Here is a 7,427-nt window from a genome sequence, read left to right as displayed (position 1 = left end):
TATGGAACGTACCGGCACTTTGAAATGCATTTTCCTCTCAAATTGGAACAAAACTCGAATATTCACCACAGAATAGGAAAAAAAAAAACATCCCCAAAACTTAATTTAGAAGCATCTCGGCTGCCTTCTTGATAATATCGGATTGTTTCATTATGTATCAAAATATATTATGAAATACACCATGCTATATATTATAATGCTAAATATTTAATGTTATATGCAATTTTAAGCAAAAGTAATTTAAGTAAGAACAGTGAATGTATTTATTTTTAATATTTTACCTTATCAAATCAAACTTTTCAACCAAATATAAAAAGGAAAAAAAAAAATGTTTAATCTTTCTCCCATCAAAGGTGTCATCAAAACTGACATCCCCGCCAGTATTTCCATTTCAATGAAAACGCTTTCCTTGATGGAAAACTGCTCTCCTTCGCAAACCAGACCAGAACGGTGCGAGGTTGGTGCTCTGCGCGCGGCGGCGCGGCGGTGCCCGCGGGCCCAGGCCAGGCTGGGGACGGGGCAGGGTGTTTCACCAGAACTGCCCCGCGTTCCTGCCCCGGGGCAGAGCAGCCTCTGCCCGCCGGGACCCGCGGGCGGGCGGGATGGGGGATCCCGGGGCCGCAGGGACCCGCGCGTCCTCCTGCTTCGCTGCTTTTCCATTTCATCCTTCACACATAAACACGAAGATCACCCTGGGCTGGCTCCCACCAGGCCGTGGCTCGACGCTGGCCACGAGGGGGGTTTCTCCTGCGCAGGGGTGACCCGAACGCGCACGGCTCGTGTCACCGTTGCCATTTGCTGCCGGTTGAGGCTTTCCCGGGCGCAGGGGCCCCGGCTCCCCCCGCCCCGCCGTGAACCCCTCAGGGTTTTGCGTTGTCGGTCCCCTCGTTACCCGAGACCCAGACCCGAGGGGTTTCAGCACCTCGTGCGGACGAGCTCTGGGAAACGGGAACCCCCCCCAAGGGGCCGTGGCTGCGGGCGGCCCCCCCGCATCTCCCCGAAACTACGGACACGTCGCCGGGCGGGTTTTCACCGGGCCGGCCGCGGGGTGCGGTGAACTCTCCCCGGTCCGGAGGAGCCCGACCCTCTGCCCCGCGTCTCCCCGCGCGGGGGGTTCCCTCCCCGCGGGCTAACGGGGGTCCCCATCGCTCCAGCCCGTTCGTTTGCCCGAACTCGGAGGTTTCTGCTCAGGGCGGGGCCTGGGGGTCCCGGGGGGGCCGGGGGGGCCGGGGGGTCCCGGGGATCGGACCCCGCAGCACCGGCCCCGCGGCGGCCCCCGACAGCGCCACCTGGTGGACGGTGCCCGCCACGCGCGGCGCGGGGACACGCGGGACACGGGGGGTCATGGGGGACACGCGGGACACGGGGGGACACGGGGGATATGGAGGACATGGGGGACATGGGGGGACACGAGGGGACACGGGGGGTCCTGGGGGACACGGGGGACACGGGGGGACACGGGGGATATGGAGGACATGGGGGGACACAGGACACACATCCCCAGCAGCACAGCACATGGGGGGCACGGAGGGACACGGGGGGTCACGGGGGGACACACGGGGGACATGGGCTGTGTATCGCCAGCAGCACAGGGCACACGGGGCCTGGGCCGTGCGTGGGACACTGGCCCCACGGACACGCTGCGCAGCAGCAATTCTGGATTTTCCTCCTTCTCCCACCTTCCGCCTCCCCCCGCGCCCCCCCGCTCTGCTCGGGCACGTCAGCGGGTCCTTCCAGCGGGGAGCTGAAGGTGCTGCCCACCCATCACTCCAGCTCCTGCCAGCGCTTCGCTGCGACCCCCCCGCAAATCCCACCCGCCGCGGGATGAGAACGGGCAGAAAAACGCCGGCTTGGACCAGGCGGAGGTTCTGGCCCTGGGAGGGTTCACGGCTTGAGGACATCTGCGGGGCTGGCACAAACACGGCGCGCGGAGAGGAAAGGAGCCTCCGCGGCTCTGCCACCAGAGTTGTTCTCTCCGCACGACGCGCGGCACGATCACTGTTTGGGAACAGCCCTGCATTCAGAGAGCAGTCAGAAAAAAACAACTTTTTCTTGTTAAAAATAATTATATCTTGTCAAGCATGGTGGCATCTGCAAAATATCTGTTAATCTAAATTATATGATACTTAAAGAGCAGAACAGGAAGCTGCACTGATGGTATTTCTTTTTTCCTCACGCTTTTAGAAATGGAGTGAATGTGTTCATACAGTCTGTGCGCTGCTCAGGAAGGAGCTGCAGGAGCTAGGGGGGCTGTGGGGGCTGTGGGGGCTGTGGGGGCTATGGGAGCCAAACTGACCTGGAGGGGGGTACCAGCCCCCCTCCCCCTGTGACACCTCTCCAAGCTCAAAGCATCGCCCTAAAAAAGCCGCCTCTGTCCCAAGAGCTCTGGGGGCTGAGCCCCCGCTGCCAGCTTGGGGGGTGCAGGGGGAACCCCAACAGGTACCGCAGGGAAGTGCCCGGCCCCGCCGCCCGCAACCCCCCGGGCCTGCGGAGCTGCCCGGGCTGGCGGGGCTGCGCTTGGTCGTCCCGACTCAGGACTCTGGGTGTGGATCTCTTGATTTTCGCAGACCAGGTAAGTTGGGCAGCGGCAAAGCGTACCCAACCTCCTTTCTGCCGCGCAGCAAACGCTGTTCCCTGCCTGGGACGTCTGGGCACGGCGTCTGCTGGCGAGTGTCTAAATGTCAGCGAGGGCTCCAGACGCGGGGGGAATCCTTCGGGCAGCCGGAGCTCTCTGCCCTTCTGCTCCTGCGGGCTGGGGAGAGCCCCTGTCCCCGGGACGTCGGGGTGCCCGGCGCATAAAGGCTCCGGGGACAGCAGGAATGGGTGAAAATTCATGAGTCCTGAGGAGCCTGCGCACCCGTGCCAGGGAAGCAGGAGCTGGGAAGGGCTGAACAGAGGAATGTGGTGACAAGCAGATTAAAAACACAAAGGTGCCCAAGCCACGTGCGAGGAGCATCCCGCAGCCCGTCACCAGCCATGCGGCAGCACGAGGAGCCCTGGCACGTCCACCTGCCTCCTGGTACCTCCGCTCGCTGGCCCCAGGGGAAGAGCCAGCCCCGCCGGTGAGCAGCGCCCGCAGCCACCGCCCTCCCAGGGCTGGTTTCACACGCCACGGTGCTCAAAAGCCTCCCCCGGTCCGAGGGACGCGCGAGCATTCCCCAAAGTGTTGTGCCTGGATGTGGCCGATCCTGACACACGAGTGGGCTGAGGCGCCTGGGCTGGAGTCGGAGAGCGGCGTGGGCAGGGGGAGCGGGGCTTTGCCTCTGGCACGATGCTCATTATCAAAACCTGCGAGACATTTGTTGGCTCGTTAGGGCTGGCGCGAGGCGTGGGGCTGCGGTGCTCCGCGTGCGGCGGCACCGAGCTGGGGGCACTGGTCCGCTCCCGGTGCTCCCAGTGCAGCAGCCCGGAGGTGAGCTTGCTCTCCCCCTTTGCACCCACCAAGGAGCAGAAAGCAGAGCCAGCTGCTCCCTCCTTCTCGCCGGAGAGGTCTGAGGGCGGGCGGGAGCCGGGGCCATCCTTGAGGTCGCGCTCCAGGAGCGTGAGGCACTGCAGAGCCCGCGGAGAGCCCTCCCCTCAAAGACCTCGCTCTCACCAGTTCTCCGCCGTCCTCTTCAGGGTCTGTGTGCAGCCGTGGGGCGGCCGCTCCCGCAGCGTGGGCCGAGGTGCGGCCACGCCAAGGGGCGCAGCAGCCAAACCCGAGGCTCGGTGCAGCTGCCCGGGATAAAGGCGCCCGTGGCCGGGGAGTCCCGGAGCACCTGCAGATTCCTCAGCGGCGCTCGGCTGTCACAGAGCAATGTCAGCGGGCGCCAGGAGCCTCCCCTCGTGCCGGGGAGGGCCGGGTCTCTGCCGTGGCACCGGCAGCCGGGTGAAGCCCGTTGGACCGTCCAGGCAGGACGTGGGAAGGGCCCGACGTTGGCAGCACAGGGAGGGGGGTCCGTGGGACGGACACAAGGCCCCAGCCCCATCAAACACCCCCGAGGGCGTTAGTGCCGCCCGCGTGCGGCTGCCCGAGGTGGGAAAAAACAGGTCCCCAAGGGACCGGCACCGACGTTTCGGCTTCGCCCGTGGCCAGGCCGTGCCGGTGGCAGCGTGGGGCCGGGCTGAGCTCCGCGAGGAGCCGCCGGCAGCGCTGGCTGAGCCCGGCCACGACCGGCGGGACGGCGCTGAGTGACAGCAAACACCGGCGCCGCACCGCGAGGCAGCGCGGGCTGTGACAAACACTCACTAGAAAATAATAAAGTGGCAAAATAATTCTGCATCGGACACACTTACCAGAGCATAAAGAGTCTGAAAAGGAGACAACATCTTGTATCATCTATCTTCCTTAAATACCCAAGCTGTGACAAAGTGGAAAGCAAAATTATGATGAATGATCGGACATATTTAGTCTGTACCTGTGCTCTTTAACTAGGCCTGGTGAAATGGGTGCTAATGAAAAGCAGAACACCTACCAAAAAGAGGAGATTTCATTGAAAACAAGTCTTTATTACAAATTGGCACTTCGTTTTCATAAAGTGCATAATGAAGGTGCATATTGTGACATAAATTAAAACAGGCAAGTGATGGGTCAGCACTGCAAAACATTACACAAAGACAAATCACCAGTGAGCCCTCGACAATGGCTGTATCTCATTTACAATTTTTCGAGTACATTTTCAGATTGTGAGGGAACACGGCTAGGTTTTGTTCATAAACGGCATGCCATCATTTATTTTACTGCCTCATTTGAATATGATGAATACTGTAGCCCTTTATTTGTTCACAACAACCAAATAATTGTAGATCCGTGGGTTTCTGGGCAATTAATCACATTTTTTTCCTCCAACAATCCACTATAAACATGACATTGAACAATAAAGTACATTAACCTCTGCTTTGCACAAAAACTTTGCTTATTTAAACACCACAAGGGTATCGGCTCCCGTTCCCCTTCCGGATGGATCCCGATGTGCCGCCGCGCTCTCCTGGGCCGCAGCGGAGGGGTGAGCATCCCCGTCCCCGTGCCACAGCCCTGACGTGCCGCCTCCTGCCATCCCCGAGCGATGCTGGAAACCCAACAGCCCCCCCGGCTCGGCGGGGCTGGCGCAGAGCCGGGCACCACGGCGGCTCCCGACGATGCTCCAGGCACCGGCTGGTTTCTGAACGGCGTCCCACGGGATCCCACGGTCACCGGCCAGCAGCCGATGGCTCCCAGCGGCGTGGTGGCCGAGCTGCCGCGTCCTCCCGGCAGTGGCGAACCCGACCCGGGTGCCCGGTCCCGGGTGACGCCCGTGTGCTCCCGCGGGAGCGGCTCTGGCAGCGCCTCTGGGGCGCGGGGATCGTGCGGGGATCGCGCGGGGCCCTGCGGCGGCTGTGAGGGAGGCGCCTCCCTCGGGTCGTGCGCTGGTTGCGGGCAGGATCATTTCAGCGAATTTCCCGACTCCAAAGAAGTTGGCAAAAAGGTCTGTCAGTGATTCAGACATCCTCTTTTAAAAAAAAAAAAAGATCCCCGATTTTCCTGAACTGAGGAAATGAGGCTTTTCATCCCACAGCCCTGGCTCAGCTGGCTCAGGGGCGAGCCCGGGTCGCCCTACCCCGTGGCCAGTGAGTCCCACCCGCGGATGGTCCAGTGGGGCCACTTCCACCGCGACTGCTGCCGGGTGGGGGGTCCCACGGCCGTGTCCGTACGTCCAGGTGTCCGCCCCGTCCTGCTGGACTTCAGCGGCCCCCCAGCAGTGGCGCGAGGGGCTCAGGGCGAGGGGGGCTGCCTGGCACCCACTCACCCCACCGTGCTAAACTGGAACATATTTTTCTTCTATGTTGCCGTTATTTTTAACATTTTGAAAAATCCTTTTTGTGGTTTGTGGTTTTTTTAATCTACCACTTGGGGTAGAGCCTGTCTGGAAAAAAATGGGAGTGCAGCCACTGTTAAGCCATGAAAAGCAGCGACTGGACCGTTATCTAACACTGTTGTAAGGTTACTATTTATCTAGAGCAACTGAAGTTGGCACTCACATCTGGCGCCTGGTACTTAGTGCAATTATTTATGATTTCCACCAAGATTTAAAAGCTCATCGCCGGCCTTGTAATGCAGTAACTGATTGCACTGCTAATGTAATTAAGAAAAGATTATGATGTCCACGTGGCACACCAGATGGTGGCATTCATAGCAATCGGCACACACAACTGGCAGACAACTGCACAAGGGCAGCGAGGCACAGGCAGCTGGAGCCTCGGTTCGCACCCCCGCTCGCCGGCGAGGGAAGGGCTCACTCCGCTGCGCACACGGCCGGCGGCCGCCCCCCCCGGGTGTGGGTGTGGGTGCAGACGCCCTGCGGGGCGTTTTCAGGGGTGAACGGGGCAGCCCAAGGGCAAGGGGGGGTTCTCTCTGGGTGGGCGCGTGCGGCCCCCGCTGATGTGTGCCCCCCCTTGCACCAGCCCCCCCTCCTTACACCCCGAGGTTGGGTCGGAGCAGTCTCCAGTTTGAGGCTCATCGTCGCTTCCATCAAAGGTGTCTCCCGGGAAATGGCGACTCAGGTCCCCGTGGGGCTGGGGGGGGGTGACCCCCACCTTTGCTGGAGCGAGTGTGGGCAGCGTCGTGATGCCGCCGCTGGCCAGGGACCAGCGTGCACCAGGCCGTGGAGGCCCATCCCTGCCCTGGCCGTGCCGCGGAGCCCTTAAAGAGAATTAAAATTAAATCTCCACGGGGTCAGCGCTGGGCGCAGTTCTGCCTGCAGGAGGAGGAACTTTGGTCCCGTGACCCCAGCGCTAACTCCTGCGCTAACTGGGACTGGCCCAGCTCCCCGCTGCTGCCGCAGGTCCGGGATGGACCCAGAGTTTCTCCGGCCCCAACACCCAGGCGGCAGGAAGGGCGGCTGCAGCCCGGGCTCTACGAGTTTGAAACCTGCTCACCCGTTTTGTCGGGGGTTTAGGGAAAATTGTGCTTCTACCTAAACGGGAGGTTTCTGGCTGCTGGTGGGAGTCAGGTCGCTGAGGGAGATGCACGCCTACGTGTTCTGGGGGTGAAGGTCCACCCCGGGAAGCCCCCGCCCGCGGAGCCGGAGGCCGGGAGGCCGGGAGGTGATGCGGGTGCTCCTCAGGACAGGCAGAGGGCTGGGGCCCGGCACCCCGGGGACAGAGGCTCCTCTCCCACCGTCGAGCCGAATTTAACCCCTGCAGAAGGACGGTCGTGCTGCTCCGGGAGCCGGCCCTGGGCAGGGGCACCTCCCTTGCCCGGGTTTGGCATTCCCCGGGAGCGGGAGAGGCTGGTCCTGACCCTGCTGGAGCCATTATTCAGGATTAATGCCCCTTTGCTTGTTGCACCTTCTGTTGCGGAAATAATGCTGCAGCTCTGACTTGCTTCCAGCAGGGCGATGGAGAGAGCAGAGTTAACGTTGTGTCGGAGCAGAGAGGAGAGAGGAGCGTTTTTTCTTGGAAGCAGTAAT

This window comes from Athene noctua, chromosome 20 (genome assembly GCF_965140245.1).
Source record: "Athene noctua chromosome 20, bAthNoc1.hap1.1, whole genome shotgun sequence".
Taxonomy (NCBI): Eukaryota; Metazoa; Chordata; class Aves; order Strigiformes; family Strigidae; genus Athene; species Athene noctua.
The sequence above is the reverse complement of the archived record's forward strand: the minus strand, read 5'-3'. Positions refer to the sequence as shown.